The sequence below is a fragment of the Chiloscyllium punctatum genome, chromosome 18, assembly GCF_047496795.1.
Source record: "Chiloscyllium punctatum isolate Juve2018m chromosome 18, sChiPun1.3, whole genome shotgun sequence".
Classification (NCBI taxonomy): domain Eukaryota; kingdom Metazoa; phylum Chordata; class Chondrichthyes; order Orectolobiformes; family Hemiscylliidae; genus Chiloscyllium; species Chiloscyllium punctatum.
The window spans coordinates 41,509,665-41,531,983 of NC_092756.1; positions in this window are offsets into that span (position 1 = coordinate 41,509,665).

Sequence of the window (22,319 nt, forward strand, 5' to 3'; positions counted from 1 at the left end):
GCTCCAATATTGCATCCATGTTACAAACAAGGATGGAAAAACTAGAATCCTTCCTTTCATTGAATATTTCCCTGTCTTATTTCGTTCATTAGGCTTCGGTCCTTGAAGTGAAGGAATCGTTCAGCTCTCAGGGTGCAGGAGCTACGGATGCTGAGAGTTAGATATTTCGCAGCTTGCCGAAAATGCGCTATTTAGACAATTGTGTGCACCGTGACCTGCTCAAGGGTTCAATTGAACCTTTTCAGGAGAGGGAATATCAAGATCAGACATAGACAGAACCACACGCAAAGGATCACCGAAACACACCCACAATGTCGCACAAACATGCACATACATGCAGAAGCACATCCACACCCACAAACTCACTTACACATACACGCAGAACACAGACCTATACACAGAAATACAGTCAAAGTGATATATCGGAACATACTGACAAACAAAAGCACACATATGCACAGATGCACAATAATACCATCAATCTGAAACGTGGGAACACATCAACACACAGACTACAGCAACATTCCAGCACCCTCACAACACACAGGAATGAAAAAAGAATGCAGAAGGGGGCACACCTTCTCACACATGCGAGTGCACACATATGCACCCAGAAAAACAGGCATACTGAGACACACCCATGTATGGAGAGAGTGCACACACATCCACACACAAAGACATGCAGTCATACTGATGATTTAGAGATGCGGTAGTGGACTGGGGTGTACGAATTTTTAAAAAAATCACACAACGTCAGATTCTGGTACAACAGGTTTGTTTGGAAGCACTAAATGCAGAGTACTGCTCCTTCACCACCTGGTGAAATTTAGCAGGCATAGTGAGAAATCGGAACAAATATACACACGCTCATACACACGCATGCGTACACACCCACATACCCACACACACACACGTATGCACACACAAATACAGAAAGGAACGCATTATGTTCATGTCAAATGCACACATATGCTCACACAGAGAAATGCAGTCATACTGAGATATAGGAACACATCTCCAAACAAAGAATAACACCTACAGCCCCACACAAAGATATAAAAGAACTCAGCGTAAGAGTCATTAAACACAACTTGCAAGAACTGACAGTAACTTCTTCGGCACACACATGAGCACATCCAAATACAGTTACTGACCCACAACCACAGTGAGATATAGAAGAGTGACATTCAGAAACAGAGACACACACACAGAGAGGCACAGAGAATTCCTACTGCGGGCACAGAAAGACCTTGACACAAGGACAGACAGCCAGACACAGTCTGATCAACGCACTCACCTGCTTGAACATGAACACAGTCAGGTAGAGACACACCCCGCACTCCAACATTGTTACCGTGCTGTGCTGTAAGCGTCAAAAGTGAACAAAGTGTTGGGGTTTGGATGTAGGCTTATTGGCTTTGTAGTCAAGAGTCAAGTCAATTCAAAGTGCCCCTGCCTGAAACGTCGATTTTCCTGCTCCTCGAATGCTGCGTGGCCTGCTGTAATTTCCAGTATTAGAGAATCATGACTTGAATCTCCAGCATCTGGAGTCCTCAACTTCTGCTGAATGGCTTTGTACACGATTGAACCTTTGTTTACATTTGATACTTGCAGCACAACATGGTAATCATGTAGCCTTAAAGATTATTTGTAGAGTTCTGGAATTTTCGGTTGAAGAAGAAACAAGTAATGGAGAAAGCATTAATTTCACATCAATCATTTTTGTAATTACTTTTAGTTCTTCTATGACACTGGAACTAGTTGGATGTGTAGATCTGTGCTCATGCAAAAGAAATGCGAGTTTTAGTAAATTAGACTGCCTAGGAATGAAAATGTTGTATTGGTCCCAGACAGAAGTGTTGGGACAAGGAAAAGCTCTGAAGCAAATGTTTAAAGCCGAGTACATTTACACCCAGGTATACCGTAGCTCCAGGAAGACATTTGCTATAGTGTCAGTTTAGAAGTGGCAGTCACAAATCATTTAGCAAAGTGATAGATACAGGAAATCTGATGTGAATATTACACAAAGAACAAAGAAAATTTCCAGCCCAGGACCAGGCCCTTCGGTCTTCCAAGCCTGAGCCGATCCAAATGTACTGTCTAAACCTGTTGGTCAATTCCTAAGCATTTGTACCCCTCCGTTCGCCACCTACTCCTGAATTTGTCCAGATGCATCTTCAACGAATCTGCCGTGCCTGCCTTTACCACATTTGCTGGCAACGCGTTCCAAACGACAACCACCCTCTTTGTGAAGTACTTGCCGCGTGTATTCCTCTTAAACTTTCCACCTCTCACCTTGATAGCATGACATCTCGTTCTTGAATCCTTCACCCTGGGAAAAGGCTTGTCTCTATCCACCCTGTTTACACCGTTCATGATTTTGTAAACCTCAGTCAGGTCCCCCTCAAACTCTTTTTTTTTCTAGTGAAAATAAACCTAACCTCCTCAACCTCTCTTCATAGCGAGCACCTTCCATACCAGGCAACATCCTCGTAAACCTTCTCTGCATCCTCTCCAAAGCGTCCAGATTCTTTTGGTAATGTGGCGCCCAAAACTGTACACAGTATTCTTCATGCAGCCGAACCAATGTCTTGGATAATTTTAAAATGCCTTGCCAGTGCTTATACTCAATACCCCGTCCAATTAAGACAAGCATACTATAGAACATAGAACATAGAAAGATACAGCGCAGTACAGGCCCTTTGGCCTCGATGTTGCGCCGATCCAAGCCCACCTAACATACACTAGTCCACGATCCTCCATATGCCTATCCAATGCCCGTTTAAATGCCCATAAAGAGGGAGAGTCCACCACTGCTACTGGCAGGGCATTCCATGAAGTAACGACTCATTGAGTAAAGAATCTACCCCTAACTTCTGTCCTATACCTACCACCCCTTAATTTAAATCGATGCCCTCTCGTAATAGCTGACTCCATACGTGGGAAAAGGTTCGCATGTTCAATCCTATCTAACCCCCTAATCATCTTGTACACCTCTATCAAGTCACACCTAAACCTTCTTTTCTCCAATGAAAACAGCCCCAAGTGCCTCAGCCTTTCCTCATACGATCTTCCAACCATACCAGGCAACATCCTGGTAAACCTCCTCTGCACCCGTTCCAGTGCCTCCACATGCTTCCGATAGTATGGCGACCAAAACTGCACACAATACTCCAGATGCGGCCGCACCAGAGTCTTATACAACTGCAACATGACCTCAGGACTCCGGAACTCAATTCCTCTACCAATAAAAGCCAGTACACCATATGCCTTCTTCACAGCACTATTTACCTACGATGCAACTTTCAGAGATCTGTGTACATGGACACCAAGATCCCTCTGCTCAACCACACCACCAAGTATCCGACCATTAGCACAGTACCCCATATGTCTTCTTGACCACTCTATGCAACTCTGCAGCAACCTTTAGGATACAATGGACCTGGACTCCCAGATATCTCTATCCATCAACTTTTCGCAAGGCTCTTCCAATCGTTGTATAATTCGCTCTAGAATTACACTTACCTAAATGCATCATCTCACATTTGTCTGGATTGAAATTCAACTGACACTTTTCTGCCCAACTCTCCAGTCTATCTATATCCTCCTTATTTTCTGACAGTCCCTTATGATTTCTGCTACTCCACCAATCTTTGTGTCATCTGTAAACTTGCTGATCATAACAACAGTGCCCTCTTCTAGATTATTTATGTATATTACAAACAACAGTGGGGACAGTGGTTAGCACTGCTGCCTCATAGCACCAGAGACCCGGGTTCATAATCCCGCCTCAGGCAACAGTCTGTGTGGAGTTGGCACATTCTCGCCGTGTCTGCGTGGGTTTCCTCCTGGTGCTCAGGTTTCCTCCCACAGTCCAAAAATGTGCAGGTCAGGTGAATTGGCCACGCTAAATTGCCCATCCTGTTAGGTGAAGGGGTAAATATAATGGGTCTGGGTGCGTTGCTCTTCGGAGAATCAGTGTGGACTTGTTGGGCTGTAGGGCCTGTTGCCAGACAGTAAGTAATCTACAAATCTATAATACTGACCCCTGAGGAACATCACTGGTCAGGTTTCTCATTTCGAAAATCTCCCTTCAACTACTACTCTCAGTCTCCTGTTGCTCAACCAGTTCTTTACTCACCTAGCTCGAACACCCTGCACACCACGTGACTTCACTTTCTCCATTTGTCTACAATGAGGAACCTTATAAAATGCCTTACTAAAGTCCATTTATATGACATCAGCAGCCCTCCCTTCATCTAACAACTTGGTGACTTCCACAATGAATTCTATTACATTGGTAAAGCAGGATCTCCTCCACACAAAACCATGTTGCTGATCACTGATAACTCATTCTTTTCTAAATATAAATAGAACCTATCTCTAAGTAACCTCTCCAGTAACTTCCCCACCAACGACGTCAAGGTCACTGGTCTGAAGTTACTAGTCTGTACTACTACCCTTCTTGTACCGGGGGACGACATGAGCAACCCTCCAGTCCTCCAGCACCTCACCTGTATTTAAGTTTGCCCCAAAGATAACTGTAAGGTCTGCAGCTATTTCCTCTCTCACCTCCCGTGGGATAGATCCCTTCCGATTCTGTGGATTTATCCACCTTAATAACCTCTAGCATACCCAACACAACTGCCCTACTTATGCCAACGTGATCCAGACTAATCAAACTTCTATCTGTAATCTCAAGATTCATCATGTTCCTCTCCTCAGTGAACACTGACGCAAAGCAATCATTCAGAATCTCACCCATTCTCTCAGGTTTGGCACGCAGCCTTCCTTCATTATCTTTTAAAGGACCAATCCTTTCCCTAGTTACCTGCTTGCTACTTATATAAGAATAAATTACGTTGGGATTGTCCCTAATCCTGCTTACTAAAGCTATTTATGACCCCTAATACCCTTGATTGTTGAAGACTTGTCCTACTCTTCCAACATTCCGTCAGGGCCCGTTCTGTTCTTAACGGCCTCGACCTTATGTACGCTTCCCTTTTCCTCTTGTCGCCTTGTATAATTTCTCCTGTAACCTTATTTAAAACAAATAAGGTTATCACCCATCAAGTTGGATTTCTAACGAGGATCTGGCGTGTTCTGTAATTAATTAGCTTGTGCTGGAACAGAAGTGAGGCTATTAAACACTAGGCTAACTCCCGATGAACTCATAAACTAACCCCACTCTTCAAATACATAGCGCCCCAACGACATTCGTCCAGATCGATTATATGATCTCAGACACTGACCAGGCATGCACAATGAGATGTAATTCCATATTACCTCTCCCAAAGTTACTACTCCCTCACTCAGCAACAGATCCAATGCAAAACAAATTCCCTCAGCCTCTGCCAGATCTGTAACAATGGAACTCCATGAGACACTGGCCAGCTCACACAAATGCGGCTTAGTGCAAATTACTGGTCATCACCGAGGAGAAATTGATAACTGCAGATGCTGGAGATCAGAGTCGAAAGTGTGATGCTGGAGAGGCACAGCAATTCAGGCAGTTTCCGATGAGCAGGAGAATTGACGTATCGGGCATGAACCCTTCATTGGATTATCAATTTAAAGTTTAATTGCCTCTGACATGATATAACATAATAGAGAGTCAGCGAGATGTAATTTTTAAAATCATATCATATTATACAATGGATTGGAGCTGCTCAATTCACTAATTGCAGTAGTAATCTGCCTGTCTTGTTTTGTATTGTGTAGTTTATTCATTAAATATCAATAAGAACATTCCAAAACAATTTGAGTCAGCTAATGCAGAGAATACAGTAAAAAGTCACATCTCCCTATTTGCATTTTCCATTATTTGCTGACTGAATGTCAGCCAAATTAGAACAGTTGCTAAACTTGGCAAGGAATTGATCATTTTCCAAAACAAACTGTGTGGGATTCAATGAGTTAACAGATCCTTAGTTTATCAACGCAGTGATGAGTCAGATCGTGGTTTGCACTTTTGATGATGAAACAAACCATTCTCAGCTCTGTTAGCAATGTCCGCCAGACAATTACATCTTCTCAAGTGCAGCAACTCATGTTTTTGTAATATAGTGACTAGACGATTCGAGGTAATACTAATTCGCGGACGGGAAAAGATTGTGGCTGTGAGAGATGCTCCAATACTTGGGGTATTTTGGGTGTCAGCGCTGACTTCCACAAATTCCGTGAATAGTAATTATTGTTTTATGAGCTGTTATATTGTTTGGGAAATTTAGGGAAAAAAAGGTCAGCCCAACACAATGTCAATAAAGGAGGAGCCTGTATGGGAGAGCTCACAGCACAGGAGTAGGTACATTTATGGTTTTTAAATGTTGTGTTGTTGAGTTCTTTTGTGTGTAAATCTACCATTTGAGTAGTGTGAGTTCTTTTTGGTTATCGGCTTGATTGAGAACTGTCACTTGATTAAAATGTAAAAATATAAAGTCTAGGCACTGCATTAGCCGGGAGCATTCTCTTTTCGAGCAGTAAGGCTGTAGTATTTTCTGGGCGTGTAGATTATTAGGGTGCGAAGATGGCCTTTAGTGGAGTGATGTACTCTACCTGTTAGATGTGGGAGATGAGGGAGAGCTTCCAAGTTCTGATGATTACGTCTCCAGTAAATATGCTCGGTTGCAAAACCGATCATATCGCATGGATCAGTTGGAGCAGCATTTAGAGACAATGAGCAATTTTCAGGAGCTCGGTGGTCTGATGGATGGCAGCTACAGGAGCAAGTGAACAAAAGCCGACACGATCAAGTAGTTGTGTTATCGCTAGGAAAGACAGGAGAGGGGTATAGTTACCGCAGGAGTCTACTGTGGCCATGTGTATTTTAAACAGATATGCTGTTTAGGAAATTGTAGGGAGTGATGTAGCACTGACAGCCAAGTCTCTGGTACAAAGAATGGTTCTAATGTAATTAGGTTTATGTCAGGTTCGAAGTGATCAATTGTGACCAGGGGCTCCTTGCTCAGAGGCAGAGAAAGACATTGCCGCGGACAAGCGTGCTTGTTGCCTCACGAGTGCCAGGATCAAGGATGTCTCGGAGAGGGTGCAGACTTTCTCAAAGGGGACTGTGACCAGCAGGAGGTCTTTGTGTACATTGGAACTAGCAACATAGGAAGGATAAAGGAGGAAATTCTGAAGGGGGAATATAAGAAGTCAGGCAGGAAGGAGGTCCTTGGGGGTAGTAATATCTGGATTACTCTAGTTGTCACGAGCTAGCGAGTATAGGAATGGGAAGATATAGCAGATGAATTCATGCCTGAGGAGCTGGTGCAAGGAAGAAGGGTTCACATTTTTGAATCATTGGAATATTTTTTGAAGTAGAAGTGTCCTCTATGACAAGGACAGATTGCACCTGAATTGAAAGAAAACTAATTTACTTGCAGGGAGATTTGCTCGTGATGTTCAGGAATATTGAAACTAGTAAAGTTGGAGTGGGGGGTGCGGGGATGGTGGACGTGCGACGCTGAGGTGGTGTGCCAGGGCGATCATGAGGAAATAAATCAGTCTGAGACTGATACAACTGGGAAAAGGTGCAAGTCCAATAGTCAGGGTAGGGTTGCCCAAAGCAGAGAATGAGGGCGGACTGCCAAATTAAATTGCATTCATTTCTGTACAAGATGCGGAACTGGGAAGACAGGTGATCTGTAGTCATGGTTCGGAGCATGGGACTGGAATAGCATAGCAATTACACAGATGGCTTTCTGGGATTGACAGGACTAGCAGCTTCATGCTGCACGATGGACGTGCTGCAGGAAGGAAATAAAGGTGCACAAGAGAAGGTGGCGGGACTTGCTTTTTGTTAACGGATAATCTTACTGCTTGACTTAAGGAGGATATTCCTAGGAATACATACAGGGAAGATATTTGTGTGGTACTGAGAATTAAGCAAGGGCTGTTTACCTTAGTGTGATTGCCCTATAGACTCCCCACCAGTCAGTGGGAAATTGAGAAACAAATTTGTGAAGAGATCTCAGTTATTTGTAAGAATAAACGTGTGGTAATGGAAGGGGATTTTAACTTTCCAAATATTGACTGGGACTGCCACATTTCTAAGGGCTGGGATGGAGATGAATTTGCTTAGGGTTAAAATCAAAATTTTCTGTTTCAGTGTGTGCATGTACCTAGTAGAAAACCTACAAAATCTAACCGACTCTTGCGAAACAAGACAGGGCAGGTGACTGAGGTGTAAGTAGGGCAACACTTTTGGACCAGAAACTTGCATTCTGTTCGTTTAAAATAGTGATGGAAAATGACAGAACAGTTCTAAATGTTAAAGTTCTAAATTGGAGGATGGCCATTTGGCAAGATCTTAGAGTATGTTCCTGTTCGGGTGAAAGAAGAGGTTGGCAGGCATAAGGAAGCATAAGATAAGTTTAGACAGCAGAGATCAAGTGAATGTTTCAAAGAGTACAAAGGCAGTAGGAATATACTTAAGAGGGAAATCCGGAGGGCAAATACGGGACAAAAGATATTTTTTGCAAATAGAGTTAAGGAGATAGGGTTAAGGAGAATCCAAGGCGATTTCTTAAATACATTCAGGACGAAAAGGGATTCAAGGAGAGAGGACCGCTCAAAGATCAGCAAGGCAGTCTATGTGTGGAACTGCCGAAGATGGGGCAGATACTAAACGAGCATTCTGTATCATTGTTTACTGTGGAGAAAGGCCTGGAAAACATATAATGTGGGGAAATAGATTGTGACATCTTGAAAAATGTCCATATTACAGGGCAGGATGAGCTGGTTATGAAATAATGCATAAAGTTTGATAAATCCCCAGGATTTGATCTGTGGCTATCTAGGGGAGTGAATGCTGGACCCTTGTTGAGATGCTTGGATAATCAATCGTCATAGGCGATGTCCTGGAAAACTGCAAGTTGCCTCATGTGCGCCGCTGTTTAAGAAAGCTTGTAAGGATAACCCAGCAAACTTTAGACAAGTGAGCCTGACATTGGTGGTATGGAAGTTGTTGGAGGGAAATCCAGATTGACAGGATTTATATGTACACTGTATTTGGATAGGCAATGACTAATTAGTGGTTGTCAACATGGCTTTGCTCGTGGGAAATCATGTTTCACTAACTTGATTGAGTTTTTGAACAAGTAACGAAGAGGATTGATGATGGCCGAGTGGTGGACGTGATCTACATGGACGTCAGTAAGGAGTTTGTCAAGGTTCCTCATTGTACACTGATCAGCAAGTTCAGACCACATGGAAAGAGGGAGATCTAGCAATCTGGTTACAGGATGGGCTGGAATGTAGAAGGCAGAGAGTGGAGGTAGAGGGCTGCTTTTCAGACTGGAGGCCTGTGACCAGTGGTGTTCCACAAGGGTTGATACTGAATCACTGCTTTTTGTCATTTATATAAATGATTTAATGTGAATATGGGAGGTATGGCTAGTAAATTTGCAGATGTAACCAAAATGTAAAATATAGTAGATAACAAAGTAAGTTATGTCCGTGTATAACGGGATCTTGATCAGATGGGCCAATGGACTGAGGAGTTGCAGATGGAGATTAAATTAGGTAAATGTGAGGTGCTGCAGTTTGGAACAGCAAACCAGGGCAGGACCTGTACACTAAGGTAGGCTCCTGGGGAATGTTACTGAGCAAAGAAACCTTGGAGTGCAGTTCTGTAGTTCCCTGAAAGTGGAGTCTTTGGACGCTCGGATAATGAAGAGGCCGTTTCGTATGTGCTCCTTTATTGTTCAGAGCATTGATTAGAGGAGTTGTGAGTTCATTTTGTACCTGTACAGGACATTCGTTAGGCCACTTTTTGAAAATTTCTGTGCAATTCTGGTCTCCCTCCTATCAGAAGAGCGGTGTGAAAGATGAAAGGGTTCATAAAAGATTTACATGGATATTGCCAGGTTTCGAGGGTTTCAGTAATAGAGAAAGGTTGAATAGGCTGAGTCTGTTTTTAATGGAGCTTTGGACGCTGAAGAGTGATCATATAGAGGTTTATAAAATCGTGAGTGGCATAGATAGGATAAATAGGCAAGTTCTTTCCTTTGGGGTGGGGGAGTCCAGAGGCCCGGGGCATAGGTTCAGGGTGACAGTGGAAAGATTTAAAAGGTACATAATGGAAAACCATTTCCATGCAAAGTGTGGTGCATATATGGAATGAACTGCCAGATGAAATGGTGGAGAGTGGTACATATGCAACATTTCAAACACAACCGGATGGGTAAATGAGGAGGAAAGGTTTTGATGGAGATGAGGGCAAATGGGACGCTATTACTACAGAATATCTGATCAGCAAGGACGACTTGGAACAATGTTCCCTTCCTCTAAATCTCTAAGACTCTAATTTCGCCCAGCATGCTAAGAGCAGTAGAACAAATGTTTCATTGTAGATAAACATCAATACGATGATTCTCAATTCCCTTTAAGAATCAACCCCAGTCCTTTGTTTGCAATGATAGGGCCTTGCGCGAGAAGAAAACCGAGTTGATGTTTTGAGTTCTTTGACAAATGTTCAGAGGAACGTTTTCAGATGAAGAATGATTGTATTAATTCTGTTTCACTCTCTACAGGTGCTTCCATACCTGATGAGTTTCGCCAGCTGTTTCTGAGTCATTTTTATAATTATGGTAATCATAACTCATTTATTTCCTTTATAAAAATGTTTCACTTCCCAGCCTACTTCCCAGAAATAATTCTTTGAATTGTGTAACCCGACTGGACTGAAGAGGTCCGTCGGTCCATCAAGCTTGTGCTATCAAGGCGAAACAAAATCTGGACTCTTCCCAATTAGTTGTTAAAGGTTTTGAGGTCTCCTACATCAATAACCCTCCCAAGTACTGACGTATCAAAACCCACACCACTCTCTGAGTGAAAGCCTTTTCCTCAAATCTCCTCCAAACCTTTTACCTTGGTTAATCACCTTAAAAACTGCGTCCTTCTGCCATCTGTCAATCCCCTGTCCCAGTTCGATATGAAGATCTTCCGTTGAGCACTCATGAAGAATGTTTGCTTCGTGACTTCTGATTATTTCCCGGTTACATTGGTTCTGTCATGGGGAAAGTACGGCCTCTAGAACTGCATTACGCGCTGCCTGTTGGCTTTGGCAACAGGGTATCTGCTGTTCATTAGCACTGGGATCATGCTGTGGTAATTCAAAGATCATTATTCTCGAGTGTATTTCCTGGATATACCCCTGTGTCCAGTGCTATCTTTGTCCTGATTTGTGTAGCCACAGACTGTTCCATCTGGTTCACTGTCCGTTTCTCTGTTGATCGTTTAGTGACCATTTGCTGCTTGAAACTGAAAAGGAAATATTGTACAGAGAAAATCTTGGCTGTGGCTCCAGCTGTAACTGACTTTCTGGTCTACTAAAAACGCATTCCCTTCTCTTTTCGGTTGGAACCTTGGAGGATAATTGACAATGCTCCGAGGTACTGCGTAACAAAGTCAAGTTATTTGACTGATGCCAAATGGCTGGGATTTAATTGGTTTGATATCATTTCAACCCCTTTCGTCCCATTCGTGTTACTTCTGTTGATGCACACTCTGACGGTCAGGTAAATGTCAGTGGCCAGTCGAGTCTGCAAGAGCCTGAAGGGTCAGAGGAATGGAGAGAGTCACAAAGACACAGAGATGGAGAGCCTGAGGAAGTCGGTGATATCTCTCATCACCATATACATCAACTTTGTACTTCTGTGGTTAGAGCAGGGTGCAAACACCTTATACTTTAGCACTAAAGAAGCATATCGTTGGAAGAGCTCTCATCTATTCCAGTTTATGTTAATGGCAGAAATGCTGAGGGATTTAAGCTGCAGCACGAACACATTATTTTATACAGCCATTCTGCCCAAGTTCAGAGCGAAGTTCTGGTCACGTAAATTCTTCACTTATGATGGAAAGAGGATGGAAAGAGTTTGGAGGAATGATTCTAAATGGCGGGCTGGCTGCGAGTGATGGTTTCAGCTGCAATATTGGGTCTTCACAGAGTGCCCTTTGGATGGGTGTGAAAGACAAGCAGGATGGGTGTCTGCATTTCTCCTGCAGGGGTGGAGGGTGTTGGGCAGAAGCAGTCGTTCCTGCACAATGATGATTGTCAGACTCTCTCTGTTCAGCTCACATTAAAACTTTATTACAACTGGCAGGGAAAGGTTCCGGGTGCCAGTCTTGACCTAATCTGAATTGGTTGTTGGAGAAGTGCATTTGTTTTTGAGAGCTTATTGGGTCCACCTCCTGTCTAATTACTTCACAAAAATATTGCTTTCTCCCGCTCTCTCTACCTCACCTGTTTGTCTTTGTTCCTCTCTCACGCTGACCCCCCGCATCTCTCAGTTTCTTGCTGTGTCTCTCTTTCTCTATTTTTGTCTCGCTCTGTGTGTCCCTCCCTGTCTGCATCGATCTGTCTCTATACCTGTTTATCTGTCTGTCTGTCTTATTGTCTCCCTTTGTGTCTATCCTTCACTGTCTCTCGGTCTATCTCTTTCTCAGTCCCTCTGTCTCTCCCTCTGGAGTTTGATCATCTTCCATTCTTCTCTCTGTGGCTGTGCAGGAAATGTGTTCATGCGTCTCCCTTTCAGTGTGTGACTGTCTCTGTGTGTCTCTGCATAGGGGTGTACTTCATTGCTTCTGTGGGATCTCACTTTGTTTGTGTGTCGCTCAGTTTTTGTCAATTGATATGTCCCTGAGTGTGACACATCATGACTGTGTTTATGAATCTATGTGTGGGCCTCCCTTTGTGCGCATTGGAAAGTATTTTGGTGAATTTCCATTCCTGTGTTTATATATTTGGATATGTTATTCAATCTTGTATGAGTGTTCCCGAGAAAGTAAGCGTTCTTATGTGAGTGTATGTTATCGTGCCTGTGTGATTGCTTATCTGTGTGTTCTTTGCGCATTCTGAAGCTGTTGTGTTTTTGCTTGTGTGTATGCTGTTTGTGAGGTCACAGTCCTATGACCGTGTGGTTTTGCGTGTGTGTGTGTGTGTATTACTCTCCGCATGTCATGACGGATCTATGACACCGTGTGCGTGTGTGTGTGTGTGTGTGTGTGTGTGTGTGTATTACTCTCCGCATGTCATGACGGTTCTATGACACCGTGTGTGTGTCTCTGAGTGTCATTGTATTATTGTGGGAGAATGGTGTGTCTCTGCCTGACTGTGCTCATGTTAAATCAGGTCAGTGTGTTGATCAGACTGTGTTTGGCTGTCTGTCCGTGTGTCAAGATCTCTCTGTGCCTCTCTGTGTGTGTCTCTGTTTCAGACTGTCACTCTGAATATATCTCATTGTGGTTGTGGTTTAGTAACTATATTTGAAACTGCTTGTGTGTGTGCTGAAGAAGTTACTGTCAGTCCTTTCAAGTTGGTGTGTAATGACTCTTACGCTGAGTTCTTTTCCATCTGTATGTGGGGCTGAAGGTATGATTCTTTATGTGGAGATGTGTTCCTATATCTCAGTCTGACTGCATTTCTCTGCGTGTGGATATGTGTGCATTTGGCACGTACATAATGTGTTCTTTTCTGTATTTGTGTGTGCATACGTGTGTGGGTGTGGGTGTGTGTGTGTGTGTGTGTGTGTGTGTGTAGGTGTGTGTGCGCGCGCTAGCGCGCGCGCATGTGTGACCGTGTGTAGATTTGTTCTGATTTCTCATTGTGCCTGCTAAATTTCACCAGGTGGTGAAGGAGCAGTACGCTGGAATCTAGTGCTTCCAAACAAACCTGTTGTACCAGAATCTGACGTTGTGTGATTTTTAAATTCGTACACCCCAGTCCAACAACCGCATCTCTCAATCATCAGTATGACTGCATTTCTTTGTATGTGGATATGTGTGCATTCTGTCCGTGCATGGGTGTGTCTCAGTATGCCAGTTTTTCTGGGTGCATATGTGTGCACACGCATGTGTGAGAAGGTATGCCTCCTTCTGCACTCTGTTTTCATTCCTGTGTGTTGTGAGGGTGCTGGAATGTTACTGTAGTCTGTGTGTTGATGTGTTTTCATGTTTCAGATTGATGGTATTATTGTGCATCTGTGCATGTGTGTACGTTTATTTGTGCTTTTGTTTGTTAGTATGTTCCTATATCTCACTTTGACTATATTTCTGTGTATAGGTATATGATCTGCATGTATGTGTAAATGAGTTTGAGGGTGATTGTGTGTTTCTATATGTACGTGTATGTTTGCGCGAGAGTGTGGGTGTGTTTCGGTGATCCTTTGGTTGTGGTTCTGTCCATGTCTGATCATGATATTCCATCTCCTGAAAAGGTTCAAGTGAATCCTTGAGCAGGTCACGGTGCACACATTGGTCTAAATTGCGCATTTCTGGCAAGCTGCGAAATATCTAACTATCAGTATCTGGTGCTCCTGCACCCTGAGAGCTGAACTGTTACTTCAGTTCAAGGACCAAAGCCTAATGAACGATACAAAGACAGGGAAATATTCAATGAAAGGAAGGATTGCAGTGACTCATCCTGATAACAACTCGTTACCTCAGCCTGTCTTCAGTTTCCAGATCCTCATCTCCGCTCTTTAGTCGATCCATGACCACACCATATTATGGGAGGGCTTCGGTTAGATGCCCTGATGATGCCATTACTTTCCTGATGAAGGGTTCTTCCCTGAAACGTCGATTTTCCAGCTCCTCGGATGCTACTTGACCTGCTGTACTTTTTCAGCACCACTCTGATCTAAACAGATTCGATCAGTCAATTCAAATGGACGCTAGAGAATGACATACTTCCTTCTCCACCTCCAAAGAACCAAGGGTAGGCAATCGCACGTCCTCATCTTCATTTGGATGGAGAAGAAGCATTTTATGGGGAGAACCGATGTTGTCAACAGAAATTATTAGCCTACCAATAATACATTTAGTAATAGCAACGCCATCAAAGAGGCAAATTAAAACAATAACAATATACATGGCCAGACATATCAACCCGTTGTACCATGAGCCAAAACCCAAATCTCCCCATTCCGTGCCTTCTGTCATTTGAGTGAGGAAGGTGTGGATGTTATCTATATGGTTGGTAATATTCTCGATGCGGTCAGTAACCCCAACATAAACTTGCCCTTTACAATGGCAAAAAGCCCACCCTCTTTGGCGAGTAGGTAGTCGAGGACGTACTGCTTTTGTTTGGAAGTTAGGCATAATTCTGAGAGCATGTCCTAAACCCCTGCCAAGGCCAAGACTGTCTCGTTGCCCAAGAGTCTGAGACCACAAATAAGTTAATTTCGTTTTAGATAGCTCATCATTCCAGAAGATCCTCCGAAGGAAAATAGTACAAAGAAATTCATAGTACACAGAGTGAGCTTCAGTGTTGTCCAAAACCCGAGCACCCCTCCAGTGCACACAGAACTCAGATAAAACTGAACTTTGGCAGGGAAACCTCATTCCCAGGTAGTTGGACAGGGAATAGTAGTCAGGAAACGTGTCCCTACGGCTATAGCAGGGGGAATCCCTGTTTCAACCAAGAACAAGTAAGTTGGTTGCTTTGAATTGGCTGGAAAAATAATAACCAGGTTTAGTATAGATAATGGAGGGAGCTTGCAATAAAAAAACAGGCCTGGCTTTGCAACTTCCTTAATATATGTGTCGGCCATGACTCCAAAGTGTGGTTGCACTGAACGCTGATCATGAAAGCTGCTGAATGTAAATATGGTGCCTCCTATGGTAAGAGATGTGGTTATTGTCCTAGAATGTTTCCTTCCATCCAAGAATGGGGAAGACGGAGATGCCATTCGGGGTCTCACAGTGAAGGTTGGTTGTGCTGTTAACCAGACCACAAAGGGCCTGAACACCAGTAATAACAGGGTTATAGAGACATAACCTTCCCGTAGGCGTATGCATGAGATTCGAGGCCCCGCAGGGGATCAGTCGCCATTGGTCCATTTAATCAAGGTGCATGGAATAGTCTTGGACACATTCACGTAAATGTACCCCCATAACATTCTGTCGTTACAATTGGGATAGGCGATCACGGAGCATGTCCAAAAGCAACAAGCAGGTGGGGATAATTAATAGTCAAAAGAAATATCATGTCCAGTAAACGACTAAGAAGCGTTCCAGATTCCTATGTTGGGATGGGGTGGACGGGAGGGGAAAGTGGTCAACGAGTCCTTTGCTGATGTAATGGCATAACAGACCACTTCATCCCAGCCATATACTTTATTGCGAATTTGAGGAAATATATTGTTCGCGAAATATAATATTTCCCCAATTTCTCTTCTGGGATGTGCCAATTTAGACCTCTTTGAATAGAGAACAGGCTTACTAGGGCCGCTCACATCACAACTGAAATCAAACTGGCACACAACACCTTGACAGGGTAAAGACCATTGAGACTTGTCCAATAAACGAACTGTCCAATCTTCTTGATGCAGTTGACCATTGCGACAAACATTCTTGGTAACATTCCATGCATCGAAAGAATCAGGCTCTCGGCACAAAAAGACACAGTCTCTCGTTGCTCAAGCTCGGACAGGTAAACCGTCCGTTCTTGAGCACAATGCCGACGAAGATGAGTCCATATAATAGGGTAAGTTAGATCTTCATCATCACCCCCCTTGCATGGGGGTCGTCTGATGACCGTGCAATGATGGAGGTGCCCTGTGACCTTATCAGCAGTAGGGGTCCCTTCCATCGAGTTTAGAGGCCGCGGCGTGTCCATTGTAAGAGAGTATAAACCATTCTCTCCTTTCCCAAGGGTATCAAAGAACAAAATCCCCATTTTCAAATCGGGTTGGTAAGACAGACATAGGCTCGGGATTCCGAGTAGAATCTAAGTTCTTGATTTATAGCGTTTTTGTTTAACCCTGTTTGTATATTCCTCAGCCTTAGTAGCCTTACATTTTTCTCATATCCCTTTTATTTCTCCATCTACCCATTCACAACCCCTCCCATCTTTTGGGAGTTCCATTTGCGATAAATACATCTATCCCCAATCACATGCAAACTCCACTCAACTGGCCAGTAAATTATTTTTATATTCTTCAGTTAGCATCAAATTAATGCAGCCATTCTACAAATTAACCAATAGGCAATGAGATAGATCACTAATAATGTGTAAAAGAACAAGACCAAGTGATCCTGACAATTAATTCTGCGCTTGTGATTCGGGGCTAATCCAATTAATTACATAATAATAGTAAATAAAATAATCATTATCTGTAATTCAGAGCTGAAAATTGAACAGGTGATTAAGACATTTTGTAAGTCATCAATATAAGGTGGAAATTCATTTATTCAGTGTTCAATATTTAAAATGTAAAATGTATACAATTTCCAAATCTGAAATCCATTATAATTACCTGGTTCTAGTCCTTCAATTTAAATCCCAGATTAGGTTCCTTAAGCAGTCCTGACCAGTCATTGTTCATTTACAATGCTATTGGCCGTGAATTGACCGCTGCTGCATTAGAAGTTCTTGTCTACTCACATGATAACAAAAAAAAATTCTAATGCTCGAATAATGGCCGAATCCAAAGACGCAGGTATTAAGATTAGGATGCTAATTTTGTTACATGATTTATCGCAACTTAATGTTGAAATGAAACTTCAATTGTCATTAAGGAAGGGGAATTGATATCAAATAAAGTTATGACTGGCACACCATAATCACCAATGAAACACGGCAAACTTAAAATTAAGTGCAAGCAACGAGTCTGAAACAAAAATCAAATCTGCTAGTATCATTTTCTGAAAACTATGCTGTTTATTTGGGTACCTTGGATCTTCCAGTTTTACAAAATGTAACGAAATTTAATAAGGTTCATGCAATTCCTCCACTGAATGAGCAAATGTTAAAGTCTGAAGTGATTTTACTGCATGTTAGGTTTAGATTATACATAAAATTGAGCAGAGCCCTGCTCTCATTCTTGAACAGAATGATCATGCACCAGAGGCCCAGACGTATTGCTACTGCTATACTTCATTCTGTCAATTCTTTCATTAGTACTACACGTTGGGGTGAGAGTGGTGAAAATGATCTTTGACAGAAGCATGGAATTAATGAGAAATTGAGAGCAAGTTTGTATTGATGTCAAATGATGCAGAATCGACTGAGTCTCTCTCTCAGACACACACAGACACAGACACGCACACACTACTATAATAAATCCTGGCTGTGGCAAATAGCTGCTTAACCAAGTATGCGAGCATTTTTTCACTGGCCAGCTTTATTTTCTTTAATGCAACAAAAGCAGCAACCACCTTCTATATTCCATAACCAAAGAACAAACAGCCAAACAAACAGAACAAAATCACAGCGGACAAACAAGACAAAGCAGCAATGCAGGACAAGGCAAGCTAAACAGATAAAACAGAGAAGATAACCTCGACCTAAAACTTTCACTAATCAACAACCCGACAATGAACAAGAAAAATGATTTCTGCGAAACTTTCTCGACATTCTTAAACAACACCAATCCGACTTATTCTGAGTCCCCGACTCGACCTGAGGGTCCCCGACCTGTTAGTGGGATCCCCCGACTCCCTGGGGTTCCCCGACCTCTCCCTTTTGAGAGGGGCCCACTCTACGCACAGGTCCCCGACCTGTTAGTGGGAGTCCCCGACATCCTGGAGTCCCCGATTCCCTGGGGTCCCAGACACCTTTCTTTCAGTCCGGCTGGACTGAGATGTTAAGCAGCGAGGTGTCGGGTTAACCACGACATGAATGAGAAGGAAACCAAACAACTAAAAATACTCATATGTGGCTGGCTGAATCCTCTGAAGTCAACTGCTGACCGAAATCCATCCATTCCGAGTCCGAGTCACAGCAGCAAACGAAGATCTGGGCCCCTGGTGCCAGTACCTGGGCGTGGGTGTCTGGTGGTATGTCTGTTCCGCCATCAGTCAATAAATACAAGGAATCGGTCTGGTACTTGATGACTTCACATTGCTTTCCTCACGGCTGAGCACAGATCATCCAGAAACACAGAGGTTAAAAACTCCTGTGTTGCTGAGAGGAACTGGCTTCAAACGAAGACATTTTTATACTTTTCTTAAAAAGAGGTACAGGCGACAATCGTACAGTTCATTTAAACAATTCCCGATCAATTTAATGAAATGAAATTTATTGACAGCAACTTAAGCCAATGATATTTCCTGGGAACCAACTTTACTTCTCAAAACTTCAACTATTCTTATCTCACGCACTGAGTTTTTGCCCTGCACTTGAAGGTCAGTTAGGATGGCCAGTAACTAGTCTAGTTATTTCTATGCTGCAAAGGAAGCATTGTCTATTAATCTTTGTTGATACAGATTGTGGGCAAGTCAATTATGCAGCTTTAGTGGGTTAAAAGCCATTTTATGCAGCTTTAATCAGAATTGTCAATTTGCAGCCTAGAAGCCATTGTTATGTTATTTGAGTTATGAAGCCATTTTAATATGTATTAAGTAGTTCTTCCTGACAACAGCTAGTTACCTCAGCCTGAATTCAGGTTTCAGATCCTCAAGTGGAGAGGATTAAATGATGAGTAATAGAGAGACGGATAATTAGAGAGTAATAGGGAGAAAGATGAATACAAAGTGGAAGTTAATGATTATCTTGTGTCCTATATACATAGATCTGGTGCAATGGAGAGTAATTCTGACCAACCTCAACAGAAATTATTAGCGACAGGGTTAAACAGAGAGTAACATAGAGGGCTGAATACAAAGGAGGAACGATGGGTAACACAAGGAAATAGATAAGATCAAATGCAGATAATGATCGTATTGTGCAAAGAATCATTGTAGAGGCTAAATCCAGACAAATAGGGAAAGGAGTAAATACAAGGTAGTGAACAGAGAGTTGGAATACGGACAAAGGCTTAAATCCAGAGAGAGAGAGAGAGAGAGAGAGAGAGAAGTTGAAAGATAGAGTATCAGGATACAATTAAACACTGGGGAAGACAGTGGATTGCATACAGGATAATATTGATGATTAAATACTGGGGACGAGAGAAATGATAACATGCAGAGTAAGGGAGATGATTTCCACCTTTAGTCACTGTTGGGGGGAGGAGCACTGCCTTCCTGTAAGCAATCTACAAATGGTGTCATCCCTGCAAATTCAATAATGAGCCTTGTTCACACTCTGTCCATTGACACAATTAGTTGATACCTGTTGCATTGCCTTCAAGGATCACTTCTTTCCTCTCAACGACTGTTCCTCATTCCCAATACAATTGTAATTGGACGTCACACAAATTCCCTCTCCTCACACCTTCCCTTTCCCGCGTGCCTTGCTGTTTTTTCAAGTCGAACAGTGTGGGATGATGTAATGCCCATCGACTGTTCTTACCCACCTGAGAGGGGATGAATGGCCTTCTGCTGGTCCCCTTTCCAATTTAAAAAATGGGTGGATTTGCCTCCTCCAATTCCTCTGTTACAGGTTCAAGAAGGGGCTTTGTTTTTCTTCATTCAGGGATAAGGGCGTCGCTGGCTACCATCAGCATTTATCACCCATCCCGAATTGCCTAAAGGGCAGGTCAGTGTCAACCACATTGTTATGCGTCTGGAGTAACACGTAGTAGTGAACTGGAAAGGATGGCAGTTCCCCTCTCTGAACCGGTCATCATGAGCCTCTTTAATTTCAGACTTTTATTGAATTCAAATAACGCCATCTGCTGTGTGTCTGTGTCCGCAGAACATTACCTGGGACTGTGGATTGACAGTCCAGTGATAATTCCACTGGGCCATTGCCTCCAACTTCTGAATGATCTCCTCCTGTGCAAAAAGCTAGAGAAGGGGCTGAACAAAACCAAAGGAATTGCAGACTCTGTATATCAGAAACACAAACCGAAATTGATGATCATTCAACCAATTCATTATCTGCATAAATCTTCGACTTCACCCCAGTCAGACATCCTGACAACCCAGGCCATCACGTGAGCCATACTTCAATCGATGCACTCCATTAGACCCCTGCCGCCTCGGCAATGATACCCAACAAATTCTTCCATCAGGGAAAAGGTACTGAAACCTGACCATACACAAACAGGTTCAGAAACAGCTTCTGCTCAGACGTTATCAGACTATTGAATGGACTCTCTTGACTCAAGTCATGCTGATTTTCCTAACGCTAAGCTCTTTTGTACGCCCTGCGCAATATAACCTATATGCCTCTGTCAAAATCTTTTGTTCTGCACATCGTTGCCTCGTGTGATCTCCCTGTACTAATCATACACAAAGCTTTTCAGTGCATTTCCTTACACGTCACAATAAATCAATCAAATTGAATCAAATCAAACTCATTTATGTCGATCAGATACCCGAAATTGTCTCATTTGACCCATGTTCATGCAAACTCTTGATGTTCATATCCCCACAAGGACTTCACAAAGGAGAAGATGAACACTACAACAGAAATGATGGGGAGCAGATGTGTTAGGCCCCTCACTGACTTTTTGTGTTTTGCATTCTTGTAATGAAATGGGCTTCGAGCTGTGAATTGGGAACTGTTTGCTGAGAGTAACTTGTGGCCTTTGGTTCAGCTTGTGGGTAAAAGCACACACCAAACACTCTTTGTCTGTTTGTGGAGCCAGGCCTTGGGGCGAATTGTCCGATCAGTCTGGATTAAAAGGGTTTCCACTGACACCACGACCACCAGGAAGAACATTCTGAAGAACAGCAAATCCTCTTTTGCCAGTCGATATGATATGAAGTGCGCAGACAGCGCAGCCGCAAAGTTGTTCCTGTCCTGTATCACAGAGGTCTTCGACAACAGCATACGGGAGAGTCTGGACCAGCCATTACCTCTGTAGAAGCTGACCAACACCCTCAAGTCCTTAAGAATGAGTACAACTTCCAGAAGTGATGGCTGCCCACCTAAGATGTTTTCACCTCTGTGGTACTTGATTGGCCTGGACCTGCTGGAAGTGGATAACTGTATGCTTTGAACAGGTAGCCTGTGTGAATCGAACAGGAAAGTTACCATCCCTCTCATCTAAAGTTAGAAGGTGCACAGGGAGGGCTGACGACCGGTTTCACTGCATAAAGCAATTGACAGAATCCTGTCTGAGATTATCATCAACTCGGTCAGGTCTGCTACGGGATTAATGATTCACCCCGACAAAGCCTGTGGTGTACTTGGCAGAACGATCTCTCAGAGTCTCGCACTCCTCAGCGATGTAAATGTCTGTGTGTCAAACAGTGAGATTGGCAACCTGCCTTACCAGCCTGGACTAGGAAAATGCCATTTACAAGAAATTGCATACCAACACGTGGGATGTACTCTCCAAAATTGGCTTTTGCAACGAGACCTGCAAGTGGATGCCAATGCTCTGCATCAACCGCGTTAGTGCAGTCTGAGTAAATGGGTGGGAATCTGAAAGTTTCCCGAACAGCCCTGGAATCAGGCAGCCCCACCCATTGTCACCTTTACT